The sequence below is a fragment of the Typopeltis vanoorti genome, chromosome 19 (assembly GCF_054136105.1).
Source record: "Typopeltis vanoorti isolate ZY-2024b chromosome 19, IOZ_Tvanoo_1.0, whole genome shotgun sequence".
Taxonomy (NCBI): Eukaryota; Metazoa; Arthropoda; class Arachnida; order Uropygi; family Thelyphonidae; genus Typopeltis; species Typopeltis vanoorti.
Window position 1 is genome coordinate 80156824 of NC_143567.1, and position 17597 is coordinate 80174420.

Below are 17597 nucleotides of genomic sequence, written 5' to 3' on the forward strand. Positions count from 1 at the left end.
CTCATGGTGTGGCAGAAAGAGGCTCGGCGTGGCAACGGGCAGTGAGAAAAGGACGCCTTGGTGGAACCAAGAAGTCCGAAAAACTGTCCTGGCCTACCTAACATGGCTTAGAGTCAGGTCACCTGAGATGCGTTTGCAGTATGCCGAGGCACGAAAAGCTGCTGCTAAGGCAGTAAAGACAGCAAAGCAGAAGGCTTGGGAATCCTTTGGAGAAAGATTAGACTCATTCTATGCAAATGCAAACAAAGTATTCTGGCAGACCATCCGCCGCCTTCGAGGGAGGAAATCGTGCAAAGCAAGGACAATTAAGGCCTCTGATGGTGCACTTTTAACAACCGAGAAGGATATCCTCCACAGATGGAGGGAATACTTTGAGAGCCTTCTTAACCCGGGTGTCCCAGCAGTTGTGGACATCCAAGAGGTGCATATCAGGGCAATGACTTGTCTTCTCCCAGCAGAAGAGGCCCATTTAGCAATAAAATCGCTAAAATCGGGCGAGGCTGATGTCGATGATGAAATTCGGCCCGAAATGCTAAAAGCCTTAAATCGAGACGGTGTTCTCTGGCTGACTCGAGTGTGTCAGGCTGCTTGGATATCTAGGCGAGCACCAACGCAATGGCAGACAGGAATAATAATACTAGTCTTTAAGAAGGGAGACCAGAAGGATTGCAATAACTATCGTGGCATCTCTCTCTGCTCAGCCTACCTTGGAAAGTGTATGCTAAGTGCTTGGAAAGACGGTGCAGGAGCATAGTTGAGTCAAAGTTACAGGAAGAACAATGTGGCTTTCGTCCTGGTAGAAGCACAACTGACCAAATCTTCACTTTAAGGCAAGTCTGAAAAATCTTGGGAATATGCCAAGAATGTCTACACATGTTTTGTGGACTTGGAGAAGGCACATGACCGGGTTCCTCGGGATATGCTTTGGCAAGTAGTACAGGAGTATGGAGTGGATGGTCAACTATTAGCTGCCATCAAGTCCCTGTATGAATGCCCAGAGTTTTGTGTCAGGGTAAACAGCACAAAGCCTGAACCTTTCACAGTCTCCGTTGGCCTCTGCCAAGGGTGTGTTCTGTCACCCCTCCTTTTCATAATATTTATGGACTGGATTAATAGGCACATCCGAGGCAGTGAGTGTGTCGGAATTGGAAAATGTAGCATTGGACGTCTGCTTTTTGCAGATGACCTAGTTCTGCTTAGCTCTTCCACAGATGACCTCCAGCGGACCCTGGATAGGTTTGTAGCTGTTTGTGCAGACGCCAGAATGAAGAACAGTGTGGCCAAAAACTGAAACATTTTTGGTCTCAAGAGAACCATCCCAGTGCACTCTAAATGTAAGTGGAGCCCTAATGAGGCAGGTGGAGAAGTTTAAATACCTTGGGTCCATATTCACGAATGATGGAAAATGGGACGTAGAGCTAGATACTCGAATTGGCTTAGCAAGCTCAATATTGCGGGAGCTTGGCCATTCGGTAGTACTGAAGCGGAAGTTAAGCCAGAAGGAAAAGCTTGCTGTCTTCGATACAGTCTATGTTCCCATCTTCACCTATGGTCATGCGAGTTGGGTAATGACCGAATGAATGCGGACACGAATCCAAGCGGCTGAAATGAGGTTCCTTCTAGGGGTTGCGGGGCTGACAAAACTCGACAGAGTCAGAAGCTCTGCAATTAGGGAAACCCTCAATACCCAACCGCTGCTTCTCCCTGTTGAGAGATCACAGTTACGTTGGTACGGGCACCTGATCAGAATGCCACAAGAGAGGTTCCCTCAGCAGGCCCTCTTTGCCAAGCCAGAGGACGGGAGGCCACTTGGAAGGCCAAGGACTCGCTGGACAGATTATATCCAAAACCTTGGGTGGACACGTTTGGGAATCCCACCAGAACACCTGAGCTTGGTGGCAGAAGATCGTGACCATTGGAAGTTCCTCTTGCAGCTGTTGCCCCCACTACCCAGTTAGGAAGAGTGGGCCTTGAAGATGTATGTATGTATGTATGTATGTATGTTAATACTGTGCAATTATACCTTTTCATTTTTAAATCATTTTCGGACCACTCTTTTTAACCATCTCTTTCTTAAACTATCCTACACACTTTGATATATGATATAAACGAAAATATATAATATAAATATTTATTAACTAGCCGACTCATTTTTTTGTATGGGGTATTTCAATATAACTTCTACACAATTCGTAATTCTACGATAAAAATAAACATAATTATAAGTGAGATTTTTCAAATTTTATGTTTATACCGTTCTTTTAACTCATTTCGCAAAAAAATATTATTTAAATTTACCTAGTGATAGATCAACAGAATAGAATTGCATATTTGATCTTTTATTCCGTCACCCAGTCGCCGTCGTTCAGTTGTCGTGTACCCCGTAATAATACACGTTTCATATCTCACAGAATTAACGCGCGGAGGCATATGATACACTGCCCAAGCGACAGTGTATCTAATGGCGTAACGTGCAATGACAAGGGCAAAAGAATATCGGCGTTAGATCGCAGTGCATTTGTTTCGTAATCTAAAGCGTTAATCGAACAATTCCAATTATTCAATCAATGTCAAAACATAAGCTGTAACCTTTAACATGTTGTATTGCATTTATATAATGTTGTAAGCATTGTTATTATTTATAAACACAAACAAAATTTAATTTTTTCATTTTTTCCTTGGGGGTGCTGCAGTGTCGCAGTGCTTCTGTACCAGCTGCCACTGCTAATGTGGTAGCATATTGTAACAGAATAAGTAACAGAATTAGTCGACATAAAAGGATTAATAGCACACAAAAACTCGTAAATAATCTTTAAGTATCCTATTATAGTTTTTTATTTATTCATATAATATTGGAAATGTACAAGTGCTCGCTAATGACTACAGTAAAAAAGCAAAGATGGAGGCAAGAAAACCAGCACAGATAAACCCAACCATACTATCAAGTGCAGCAGCTATAGAATAGACAGTATCAGGACAGTTCACCGAAAACAATTTATCGAAAGACAGTTTACCGAACGACAATTTATCGAAATGCAATTTATCGAAGAAACAATTCATAGAATAAACAATTCAACGAACAACAGTTAATCGAAAAAGCAATTCATCGAAAGGCAATTCGTCGAAAAAGCAATTCACCGATCAGCAGTTAATCGACAACACAATTTGTCGAAATGCAAAAGATCGAAAAACAATCGATTAACTGTTTTTCGATGAATTTTCATGGAATCTTTCCCGCAACTGGAGATAGTAATTTGTGACACACCATCGAGTGCATCAGAACTAATGGCAGCTGTGAACAACCTCAATTTCACTTCTACCAATGATGTATACGAGACCAGGCCCGACCTCACCTACCGCCAAGTCAAACAACTTCGCAAACAATAGAAGAAACACAACAAAGTGGCTGCGACACATGGTACGACTGCAAAAGAGGAATTCTAGTGAGAAAATCGAGTAGGGTTAACAATCATCGTGAAAACCAAAGTAGAAGTACTGCATAAGGAATGTGTATGACCCCGTTGGTCAAGTATAAACCGCACAGACGGTTTCAGATCCACCATACAAATATACATAATTTCTGCTCCAATCACAAAAGTATCATTTCAATTCTAGTATGTAAAACTCCTCCTGCTTTTCCTGAACAGGAACTCAAATTTCCCACTCTCCAAGCACGACTCGTCTGAACTTCCCCAAACATTCTCTTCGACTCTGTTCTGCTTAAGGGCAGCGTTTATGCATACCTTTGTTCTTACATACCATGTCAGAGTGCATTCAACACAGAATATCCCGATCACGATCTAATTTGACTGAAAATCACTCTGCCCTCTGTTAAATTTATATGCTGTTTACACTGTATTACTCTCCCAATCCCACCATCTTCTCGAAATTCTGATTTCCATTCTTCGAAAGTAGATGTCTTTCATTTCAACTTTCCTAGCAGTGAGATTATCTTCTTCGGAGATTTCAATGTACACAATACCAATTGACTTTCCTTCTCCACCTACACAGACCAAGCAGAAAGAGATGCAAAGACATTTGCCATCACAAATGACCTTAAACCTCGTAAACTGTTCATTCGCCCACCAAATAATCCCAACCACTCTGATCTCTTCCTCACTAGTGATCCCTCCACATATACCGAGGTTTTATCTTAGGTAATTTAGACCACAACCTTGACCATATCTATTCCCTCACTGAGCAACACGCGCGCGCACGACGGACGCACGCACACACACAGCCATTATAAGAACACCAAGTGAGATGATCAAGATTTCTGCCTAATTCTCGTGGCTGGATTATTGCCATCGGTCTTCCAAGCATATGAATCGAACGCATAACTGAAGTAATCCATTTAGAATGGAAGCACATATTCTCCATTCCATGCTAAATTCCTATCCCCTAAGTAGGAAATGGTGCTCAAAAGATGTATCAAGCTTCACAAATAAAGAATCAAGCATACCACAACTGGCTCTCATCAATAACTCTGCCTTCTCTCATCAAGTCAATAGCCAACTTCTACACTATATTGAAAGTACTCAACTAATAATCGACTGCCAGTATGAATTCCACCAATGCCGTTCAGTAGTGGGTATGCTCACCTGTCTCACACATCTGGATATGCAATATAGTAATGATTGACGAATCCCAACTGGTTGCATTAGATATATCCAAGACTTTCGACCAAGTTTTGGCACAAGGTCCTATTAAGTGAGCTTCCATCATTTGGTCTGTCCCATGATTTCTGTAACTGGCTCTCTAGTTTTCTCAATAGATGCACATTGCATTGATGGTTCCCTAACTGAGCAACTCATGCTGGGATCCCAGAACGTTATGGACGCTTGTCCACCCTGTTTCTTCTATACATCAATCACCTGCTCCAGTTGACTACCAATCCAATACATTTTTGCCGATTATTTATTATTTAGCGTATGATGTATAGGTCTCAGGAAATCAGAAAAAAAAATTTAAAACTCATATGCAATAGGTTGAAATGAATAAACATTAAAAATTAAGAGTCGGGAAAAGAGCTTAATCCTTAAATCCCGGATTCACTCCAGGGATTCGGCGATCAGTTTAAAAAAGTCCTCTTTAGTGCTTGCGAATGAGTAGATAGCGCTCTCAAGTACAATGTGATTAATAATCTGGATCCCACTTCTGCATTCACAGTTTGGAGTATTGGACCAGTTCCATTTATGCTAGAGATGCTTACATCTCCCATTTCCTGTTCTGATACTATTTAAAATGGTCCATACATGTCTAGGGAGATCAAAGCTTTTAAAATCCAAACGATATATTGGATTTTAAATGGGAATTTGAAGATTGGAGGTATGTTGAAGCCAATACTCTCCCCATGACGTGCATAGGTCAACGTTCTGGTTGTTCATTTGTATTGCACTCCTCCAGGCAGGGCGCCTGGATTTCGATCTTTTTGAGGCATGGAGGGAAATCTCTTGGTGGATAGGTAAGGAACTGTTTCCAATTATTTTTGTCCATAATTTATTTAAGGCTTGGGTCCTGCGAAGTGAGGGAGGGGCTATATTGCTGAGAGTTGGGAGCCAGTTGCCAGGAGTAGATCTAAGAACACCAGAGATTATTCTCATGATTTGATTCAGCTAAACATCGACTAAAGAAGCGTGTGCGCTATTCAGCCACACAGGCGCACAGTACTCTGCTGTAGAATAGACCAAAGACAGTGCGGTAGTATGCAGTGTGTTGGCATCAGCACCCCCAAGAAGTACCAGCAAGTTTATGAATTATATTATTACGACTTTTTAATTTTCCAGCGATATTTTCTAGATGATATTTAAATGTCAAACTTCTGTCTGGGGTAACTCCTAAGTATTTTGGATGATTATTATATTTCACCAGGTTATTGCTGAAGTAAACTTTTGGGATATAGTTGGCTTGGATATTATTTAAATGAATGGATGCGACTTCAGTTTTGTTCAGGTTAGGTTGTAATCGCCATCGTCTAAAGTATTTATCAGGTATAGACAGATCTTCAGTTAATATGTTCTCAGCTTTTTGAAATGTAGAATGTTGAGTTGCAATGGCATTATAGTTATCATACATGAATCTGCGTGATGGTGTCACTGGGATATCACTAATATATAAGTTAAAAAGCAATGGGACGAGAACTGACTCCTGAGGTAGACCATTTTTAATCTTAAAGAATTTACTTTTGGATTCACTGAGAGATACTTGTATCCATCTGTCTGCTAGCATTTCATTAATTAGGTTGGCTAGTTTTGTTGATGGAATAGTTTCTAAGAATTTTAAAATAAGACTCTCTCTCTCCACACTGTGTTATAGGCAGTAGAGAGGTCCACAAATACCGCTGTGGTTTTCAATTATTTTTCAAAACCATTCTCTATGAATGTTGTCAAGGCCCGTACTTGATCACCACAACTTCTGTCAGGTTTGAAGTCAGCCTGTTCCTGCGGAGTTGTATTATGTATTCTTGGAGAAATTCTGTTGTATATCATTCTTTCCAGAAGTTTCAGGCAGATGCTTAACGAGACGATAGTTGGAATAGTTGGACGGTGGTTGGAAGCAATTGTTGGCAGGGCTGCCACTGCTTGGGATTTTTCCCAAGATCTAGGGAATTTAGCCGCTACCTAGGGATCTAGGGATTTTTAATAAAACACTCCCAAAATCTTGGGAAATTTGAACAAAAGTTTTAATTTTAATATTTTTGTCATATTTTATTATTATATTCAGATTTTTTTTTAAAATAAATCTGATCAATATACCTTTTTGCTCTGTTCTGGTTTCGTTTTCTCTTTCTTATCGCACAGGTTTTACATCGTTACATACATATAGCGCAACCTCTTGCAGTTTTATCGTAGAGATCCTTATACTTGTACAGGGTTTGACAAATTGTTTAAATTATCAATATTTTTATTTATTTTCATATTTATGAGACTTCCAATCCAACCATATGGAGCTATCAAAGTAAAAACAGAAGTGGTATTCTCAAGCATTTAAAGAAGATTGGTTAAAATATCCTGAATTAAAAGATTGGCTGTAGCAAGACATGAACAGCAATGATACCAGTTACTGTAAGTGTTTTAATATTACATTTAAAAACGCAAACAAATCTGCTCTAATAAAGCATCAGCCAAACATAAAAGTAATTATCATTCTTCTGCGTCGACAGCTGTTATTACTCAATTTCTTAATAAAAAATCATCAACAGAGGATAAACAATTAGCTAGGAGTGAGTTAATAATTGCTAGCTTCTTTTCTGAGCATAACGTCCCATTTTCTCGTGTTGATCATTTTCTAACGATGTGTAAACGCGCATTTCCGGATAGCCAAATTGCTCGAAAGTTCACAATTAAGAAAACTAAACTTTCGTATGTTATTCAGGATGGAATATCATTCCATAAAAAGTCTCAACTTACCGAAATATGGAAGAATCAAAAATTTCCAATTATAATAGATGAGTACAGATAGTACAGATATCTCCGTCACTCAAATCTTGACTGTTGTTGTATGGTATTTTGATACAGATAAAAAAGATGTAGCTGATGCATTACTAGACACAGTATGTGTAGAAAACGGAAGTGCTAAAAGTCTTTACAGTGCTGTCAGAACTCTTCTGCGGGATCATAGCATTCCCCTTAGCAATATCATTGGGTTTGGTAGTGATAACTGTTCCTCCATGATGGGTGTTAACAGTGGATTTCAGAAACTGTTGAAAGATGACGACCATTCTGTTTTTTTGATGGGTTGCATTTGTCATTCATTTGCTCTATGAGCTAGTCATGCAGTCAGTGTTTTACCCTCATACTTAGAAGCATTTCTAAAGGATTTAACCTCCTCTTCTCCCGCATAAGCGGCAAAGAGATTTTGTACTCATTCAAGAAGATGATGATATAGCTACACATAAAATTCCCAAACTTGCTCAAACCAGGTGGCTGTCGATGGAAAAAGTGGTATCAACTATTTTAGAACAGTATGATGCATTAGTTCTATACTTCAAAATGAATCAAGGACAGATAAAATTGACAATGCCAAAAAAATTATGATACACTTACCTTGGAACCAGACCAATGCTTTTTTTCCTTCAGTATATTCTTGAAAAAAGTAAATACACTTAATATAGATTTTCAATCAGAGCATTTCAGGTTACACCAACTATTCCTAAATGTATCAACAGAATATCTCAATTTACTTAGTTGCTTCATTGAAGATGAGATTTTAAGAACAGCTAAATTATCAGAAAATCCAAGAAACCAAAACAATATAAAAATGTCAATGATATTTACTTCGGTGGTATTGCAATATGGCGCACTTAATTAGAAACCCTTTCGAAGATAACTCTATTTTGTTGAGATTTAAAAATTATTGTTTAAAAGTTCTTGTGGAATATAGTTCGCAAATAAAGAAAAGATTTGTCTTCGAAGAAGCCAGCACTGTCGCAAAATTAGGAATTTTTGACCTAAAAGTTGCTAGTGACCTTAGCCAGTCACCATCTACCATTATTCCTCTTGTTGCTCAATTCCCCTCACTTGTTGATGATATTAGGTTAAATCAAATAGATGATGAGTAGAGAAGTTATCGTCTCGTAGCATCAGATCTACCATTTCCTAAAGATATTGGCATTCATTGACTGACATAAAAGATGGCATGAATAATAATAATAAATATGGCTTACTGTCATATTTTATGATAAATCTTACTATTCTGCCGCATTCATCTGCATATGTGGAGCGAATTTTCTCACAAGTGAATTGTATAAAAACAAAATTAGCTAATTCATTAAAAACAGAAACTGTGAGAGACAGAATCCTAGAAAAGCAGTGCTTAGCGAGACAAAATGCAACGTGTTCTTCTTGGGAGCCACCGAAAATATTAATCAAGGAGTTGGAAAGTCACACAGTTCATAATAGATAGAAAAATCGACTTAATACCGCAAAGCAGCAAAGGGAATGTGATCAATTACCAGAAGATATTGGCGAAGAAGAAGAGGGAGGAAATGTCAATTAAAGTAAGTTAAGCATGTATTCTCGTATAATATAAACTTATAATTTTTTTTAAATGAAAGTATACTTTGTTACAGGAAAAGAGAATTAATAAAAAAAATGAGCAAATTTTTGTCATTTTTCTGGTCAGTTAGTAGGTAACTATTTAAATGTCAATTTTTTGGTATTTTATATTATGTTTTTAATTTATGTGTAATGTTTTAATTAAACCATGCAGAATTATAAATTAAAATCTCCCATGGTTATGCGCGGATGTTGTTGCTGGGACAGCACTTGATCAGGCCATTTAACTAAGGGAGGCTTATACACGTTGGTTATAGTATAACCAGATATTATAATGGATACACTATATACGTCCTCGCTAATGCTTGGTTCACAGATCTTATAATTTGAAATATTGTTTTTTATATATTTTGCCACACCATATTTGGGATGGTTTATACTATTGATCACATTATATCTATGTATTTTCCCTCTCGTTAGTAGGTCTAGGTCGTCCTTCGTGTGAGTTTCCTGAATTACAACTACATCTATTTGATGGTAATTCAAGATCTTAGTAAGAACTTCGCATTTAATCCTTCATATGCCTTCTATATTTAATTGGCATATTTTTAAGGGTGAGTCCATATTCTTGATTCTCAGGTCCTCAGTAGGTGTATGTCGGTTATCTGAGAGCCTGTGTCCGTGAGTCCTGCTAGGAGAATACGGAGCCATCTGTCGGCGTAGACGATTTAGCGTTACCAAGGGTGCACCACGAGGAGGCAGTCTACTTTACATCAATTTTTGCCGATGACAGTACACTAATGTACATTCCTAATGTACAAAACAACAAACTCTGCAAGCCTGAATTCTGATTTCCAAACTATTTCTGTTTTATATCCACAAAAAAAAAAAAAATATTATTATTCCAGCCATACCTTTGACAACACCCGAATCGCTAGGCAAGATGAGATCGCGCCCCTTGGGATTACCATGATATCCACACTCTGATCACATAAACACATTACCACTATTGCCAACTTGGCATCCAAAAATTAGCATTTAGTTCAAGGCATTACTTTACTCTATACAAATCAAAAATCCTCCCCTTCATCGAGTTGTCCTCTCATATCTGGCGAGGCGCCCCTAAAGGTTTCTTAAAAATACCCGACGCAATAGAGAGGATTGCAGTCTGACCGATTAATGACCCCTCTCTTTACAACTCACTCCAACCAAACCCTCAGAAGTGTCTACTATCTACTGCTTGCTTCTTCTATAAACATTTCGATGCTAAATGTTCATTAGATCTATCCACAATAATTGTTTTCCCCTATCTCCCAAATCCATTGAAACAGATGCAGCTGCCACTTAACATCCCTTCACAGTCTAACTCCATACTCAGAATAAGTTTTGCTTCCTCCTCTTTCGTTCCTACTGCTGATGTATTGTGGCACAGCCTTACCATCCATGTGTTTCCCAAGAGATACAATGCACAACAGAGCTTTCAAATCAAATGTGAACAAGATCCTTTTTCCCATTCGCTTCCCATACACAGTCATAACGTACTATAGGCTCAACATAAAAAAAAGATAAAAAAACTAACATGGAGGGTGAAGAGCAGGAAATGTTTGGGCAGTTAAACCTGCAAGCACAGAACAAGTGATCATTATGGGAGATTTTAATAATAGTAGTTTAAACTAGGTAGAGGAAATATCATAAAGCAGAAAATGAGTAGAATTTCTGGAATTGTTGAGGGTCAAATATCTTAGGCAGCATGTAACAGAGGAACACAAGGTTCACAAATTTTGAATTTTGTCCTGACATCAAAGGATCAGACTGCAGCTGAGATGTCATCCTTACACCGATGGCAAGAGTTAATGTGTTGTCTTGACAAAGACTCCATACTCGTAGAATAAGTTTTTCTTCCTCCTCTTTCATTCCTACTGTTCTTGTGTTGTGGAACAGCTTTCCCTTCCATGTGTTTCCCGAAAACTGCAAATCACAAGCATGAAAATCCAATATGAACGAGTAACTCGTTTCCCAATTCTCTTCCCATACAGGGTACTAATGTACCATCGGCTGAACAACCACCCTCTTGTGTATGCACCCATTAATAATGCGTTGCGAAATTTAGATATGTTGTACATGTTGCAGTGTACCATTGTTAATGTTTTACATATGTACAACTGCTCATGGCATATGAATTGTCGCTGGTTCACAATCACTGAAAAAAAGCTGTATCATTATAAATGATGCTTCAAAAATTTTGAATGTAGATGATATATTCCTGAGAAAGCTGTATATGAGCTGTTTAAACTAAAAAGTATGCAATGATTCCTCTCTGCTAAAGCCCATCTAGAGATTCTTTTCCCCAAGACTAATAGAATCTATATATTGGCTTACATGGAGTACCTAAGTAAAAAAGGCGAGTTAGTTTTCTGAGAAAGAAATTTTCTTCTACTGGAAGTTCCTATGTTTCAGCCCTCATCAAGGAAAATCAGTTAGAGAACATACACAATTTACTGACGATATATACTATTAATGGGTAGTAGATGGTGAAGTGTGTAGATGTGGATATTGATAGACTGTGCCCTCTTGAAATGAGACCTCACTCATGTGCCATAAAGACAGCAGTAATAATAATATACATACATAAATCCAATAATGCATTGTTTTCCTCAAAGGGCGTAGGCAAGAAAGATCAGCCATATATTTTTTGAACACTGATGGGTAACGAACTCCACCCTTAGTTGTCAATGACAACACTCGAGGGTATATGATTATTGTAGATATCTGGAAAGGAGAGTATCTCTGAAAATTGCTGCCATCTCATGGTCCCTAACCTTAATACCATATAGTATTTAAATTGAACATGTTTTGGTCATAAAGTATTACAAAATAAAGATTTATTGTTACATAGACCATATATTTACAATGTACTTAAGCTCTTACAAATTGCCTACCAGTTTCGCTAGTAACTGATCAGCTTTCTCAAGGCTTGCATAGTACAAAAAAGAGGTAAATGCAAAAAAGGTTTCAAAATACAAAGAACCGTTAGTACCTGTTAGGTAGCTAGGGTGAACCGTTCGCGTGACATAACTACTCAGCATCATGAACACGCGTTACATGCAAACGCGTAATATGATTATTTGCGTACTGTAGCTCTGTTGAACTGAGGGAGTTAATTAGATTTTTCTAGGTATCGTTCAGAATGGCCCCTTGATTTCTGTTTAGGTTACTTCCCGTACGTAGTACAACTGCCGCTTCTTTGAATACTCGATGTCTGTAATCCTCGTCTACGTAGGGCATGGAGCTGTTATTCCAGTCTATAGTGTGGTTCGAAGTTGAAAAGTGATGTGCCAATCCTGAGGTGATCGTTCTGTTGTGATTAACATCGCCTATATGTTCTTTCTGTCTTATTTCCAGGCTTCTCGAAGTCTGTCCGATGTAGGAAAGACCGCACGTACATGGAATATTATACACACCTGGATATTTATAAAATGGCACGCTGTCTTTAGGAGATCTTAGGACATGTCTTATGCTATTTGTTGGTTTAAATACAACCCTGATGTCATGTGTCTTTAACAATCTTGCAATTTTTGTTGAAGTTGAACCTATAAAGGGGATGACTGCTGTTGAGATATGCTGGGCGACTGTTCTTTCTTGTTGGTTATCTTTTTATAGAAATTTGTTGATGATGTGTCTAGGATAACCATTTTGTGATAGAGTTGTAGCTATTTGAGACAGTTCTGTTTGAATTTCTTCCTCGTCAGAGATATATTTTCTATCTCGATTTCTTAGCATGTGGATGATGCCCTGTTTCTGTGACCTATGATGGTTAGAAGAGTAATGTAGATATCTATTGTTAAAGACACATAACATCAGGGTTGTATTTAAACCAACAAATAGCATAAGACAGGTCCTAAGATCTCCTAAAGACAGTGTGCCATTTTATAAATATCCAGGTGTGTATAATATTCCATGCACGTGCGGTCTTTCCTATATCGGACAGACGTCGAGAAGCCTGGAAATAAGACAGAAAGAACATATAGGCGATGTTAATCACAACAGAACGATCACCTCAGGATTGGCACATCACTTTTCAACTCGAACCACACTATAGACTGGAATAACAGCTCCATGCCCTACGTAGACGAGGATTACAGACATCGAGTATTTAAAGAAGCGGCAATTGTACTACGCACGGGAAGTAACCTAAACAGAAATCAAGGGGCCATTCTGAACGATACCTGGAAAAATCTAATTAACTCCCTCAGTTCAACAGAGCTACAGTACGCAAATAATCATATTACGCGTTTGCATGTAACGCGTGTTCATGATGCTGAGTAGTTATGTCACGCGAACGGGTCACCCTACCTAACAGGTACTAACGGTTCTTTGTATTTTGAAACCTTTTTTGCATTTACCTCTTTTTTGTACTATGCCAGCTTTGAGAAAACTGGTCAGTTACTAGCGAAACCGGTAGGCAATTTGTAAGAGCTTAAGTACGTTGTAAATATATGGTCTATGTAACAATAAATCTTTATTTTACCATATAGTATAGTATTGTTTTAAATTGTGCAAGTTCTATGGTCTCTGTTCTTGAGTTACACAATTAAAATACGCATACGTTGGTGGAAAACCCTACTTACCTCCAAACGTTACTCCTTTTAAACAGTCAGGGTTATCCCATTATTGATTTATCAGGCTTGGTATATCCTGTTACCATGAAAATGCATCAGTTAATTTGAGAATTTAAAAAATTGGCAATACTGAATTTAATATAGATATTTCAAAGATTAAAGAAGCGTACGAAATTACACTAGTTCGAATTTGCATAAAAATGAAGAGATTATCTTAAACCGACTGTGGTAAGTATACATAAAAGACCAAAAATATGTCACTCGATTTTGGAAGACACTACACTGCATAGATTAACAAAGCTGGCATGTGGCATAACATGGAATACAGTGTCATCTTAGCAATTCTGTTATCATAAGTGTATAATTTAAAAATCATTGTTCCAGTAAACTGCAGCACATGGGGATGGATATAGGGTTGGTGAGGTGGATAAGAAGGTGGTTGATGGAGAGATATCAAAGAGTAGTTGTTTCAGGAGTAGTGTCCAAAGAAGGCCTGTGATTAGTGGAGTGCCACAGGGTTCTCTTCTTGGACTGCTATTGTGTAATTCGTACGTTAACGATATATAGGAAAGGATCTGTTCAGTGATTTGCTAATGATGCAAAGCTGAGTAGAGCAATAGTTAATACAAATGATGTTAAAATTTTGCAGGATGATTTGGATAGATTGGCAGACTGGGCAAAGGAGAAGGGATTTGAGTTTAATGTGGCAAAGAAAGTTTATGCATTTTGGGGTGAAAAATTTACCAGCTGTATAGCACATTGGTGACTCTGTACTCCAGAAAATTGACGAAATCAATGCATAGGCGTGTTAGCGCATAGGGATTTAAAGTTTAGGGGCACATAACAAAAGTGGTTATAGCAGCTAATCAGATTACTTGGCTACTGTAAAATACTTTGATGAGCAGAGACAATCAAATTATTATCGAGCCTTGATAAGACCCGATCTTGATTACTGTTCGCAGATCTAGGCTCCAGGGTTTCTTGGCGATGAGGAGGATTTGGAGAATTTCCAGAGGTGAGTGACCAACGTGGTAGCAGGTGTATGGAATGAAACTTACTAGAGCAGGTTGAAGATTTGTGGGTTACTGTAACTTGTTGACATACAGAAAAAGGTTGGTGTGATTGAAAGATTCAAATTATTGAAGGGTTTTTATCGGGTTAATTCTGAGGATTTTTTTCAGAAAAATTCTAGGTGGGAAAACTAGGGGCTTTCATTGAAAATCGAGTAAGAGCGCAATTTGCAACGGTGTTGGAAGTAGGTTTTTTGAATGAGTTCAAGCCAAAGTATGATAGATATATACTGCTCAAATGCTGGACAGTCTTGACGTGACGTTCGTTTAGGGCCTCCCTCGATGAGTCTAAGGATTAGCTTGTAATAATAATAATTGTGTTTTGATAAGGCCTGTGTAGCTTAGTGGAAGGACACTTGCATCCTCTGTGCTATGCTGCTCTAAGATACACTTATAGTTCAAATCTAGTCGCCAACTGAAGGAACGTTTTCTGAGATTGATAAGCGGGTTTTTTTATCCTGGAAACTCGAGTTTTTTGTCTCGTAAACTCAAGTAAATCGACCGTAGAACCCCATATTATTTCAGACAATAACATGTCCTGTTAGTTAGGTGCCAGGAAATGGCAGCACTTGTTTGCAGGTGGTGATGCACATGGGCCAGATATCTCTGATTGGCTACTGGTGGAGATTTAACTGCCCACCCAGTATCCAAAAGCTAGATAGTGTTTAAAAGCCTCGCCTACTCCCTATAAGGGAATAAAAGGCATTAGCTGATTATTTTAATTGTTTTGATATTCAACTGTTCCTGATGACGTCCAATCTGACGACTAATAAGATGACGACTATCACAGTGCATTAGAAATTAAGTTAATAAATATATTTTTTTTAAACTTTCACACTTTTGTGATTATACAAGTGATTTAATTTTTTGATTTCAATCTACATGCCTGACAGCACGATTTTTTCGAACCCAAGACAAAAGACTTGGGTTCGAATCTATTAGCCAACTAGAGGAACATTTTCTCGACCAGTTCTAGAGTTAGTCGATCTCTGGCACAAGCAAGGGGGTTTTTCGTCCCACAAACTCAAGAAAATTGACCACAGAACTCACTATTTTCACATTAAAAATATTGTTAGGAACCACGAGATGGTGATACTTGCTAGCCGCCTTCTTCACTACATACCAATTAATTAGTGATAGCCTTAGGCCTGCTATCTCTGATTGGCTACCAGTGGATAATGATCTGCCCACTCAGTCTCCAAAAACTTAGGACTAAAATGGCCTCGCCTACTTCCCGTGCAGGAACAAAAAGGCATTAGATAATTTTTTTACATTGGAACATACATATATCGTTCAGTCTTATTTTGAAAATGCAGTATATCTCAGTTCAAGTGGTGCCTGCATTCTCTACCCTAGGCCGCCCTAAGACAGACTTAAGTTCAAGTCTAGTTCCTTACTGGAGGAACTTTTTTATATCTTTCTTCAACCGGTTCCCGGGTTAGTAGACATATGGCATGGACAAGCAGGTTTTTTTCTCCCAGAAACTTTTTTCTGTAAAGTCAAGAAAATTGACAGCAGAATCTACATTATTTCAGACAGTACCACATCCTGTTAGGGTTAGGTACCAAGAGACGGTAGCACTTGTTTGCCTGTCTCTTCATTTGTGGCTTATAATTAGTGTCATTGAGCATTATCTCTGATTGGCTACCAATAGAGATTAAATTAAATGGCCCACCTAGTCTTCAAAATCTAGCTAGTGTTAAAAGGGTTCACTTACTTCCTATATAAGGGTATAAAGGCATTAGATGATTTTTTTTGAAAATAACTGCTAACGCCTTTGATTCCCTTACAATTAGTAATTGAGGCCGTTTTAGGCCTATCTTTATTTTTTGGAGAGTGAGGGGGGGGGTTCAACCTCCATCTGATGCCAGTTAGAGATAGCTGGCTCAAAACTATCACTAACAATATCTGGCATCTAGTGAAAAGAGGCAGCTGAAATAGTGTCGGCATCTCGTTGCCTCTAATCCTAATACTATTTATTTATTGTCTGAGATAGTGTCAGCAAATGTGCTTATCGTCTAGATTTGAAACAAAGTATTCCTTCAGGCGATCAAGCGCCATGGAGTGCAAACGCACCTTCCACTGACCTACTATTATTATTATACTATCTTCTAACTCCATTTCCATGGAGTTAGATGATTCATCACAGAAAATGTTATTCACAAAATACCTATTATACCTCTCCTCAATGCCATAAATAGGCAGGTGCAACGGGTGCACAGGTAAAGGACAAAGGGTGCCTGGAATAGGATATCATCAGTATTATATTTTCATTTTCAAAATTTGCTGCTGTTGAGAAGATCCCATAACGTTTTTGGTTAAAGTTTGAGGTTAGGATTATGTTTTAAAGCTTCTGTTGATTCCATAAACAATCTCTCTGACATAGTATAGTACCTTCTGTGTAGGACTTTTTTTTTTCAATTGATCCTGTGTGAAGTGATATCCAAGGCATAGTCTGCTACACCTAAGTTCCCATAATAATAGTGCTGGATGTATTTTTTGTTCACCAAGGCGAATGTCAGCAGTTCTTCCTATCTCCCCATAGTAAGCCCGGTTAGAAGAACAGGGCACTTCATAAACTTTTGGATGTGATAAAGAAGAGAGAGTTTATCGTTAGATGAATAACAGTTACAAGATCACGTCGTTGTGACTTGATCACCGGTAGCCTTAACAGACGAAGCTGATAATGCGTTAAGTCGAGGATATAAATTTGCCGTTACTCCAGGCAAGATCCAAAATAATAGCTTCAATTAAACGATGTTCCCTCAGCAAAAGCCAATAACATTCGTTTGGATATGGTCAGCATCCATAGTGGAATTAATATGTAGCTCATTATATTAATTATACAGAATTACTATTTTATACCGTAACTCACGAATTTCAAAATAACTTGACACCTCAAACTCTTGGTG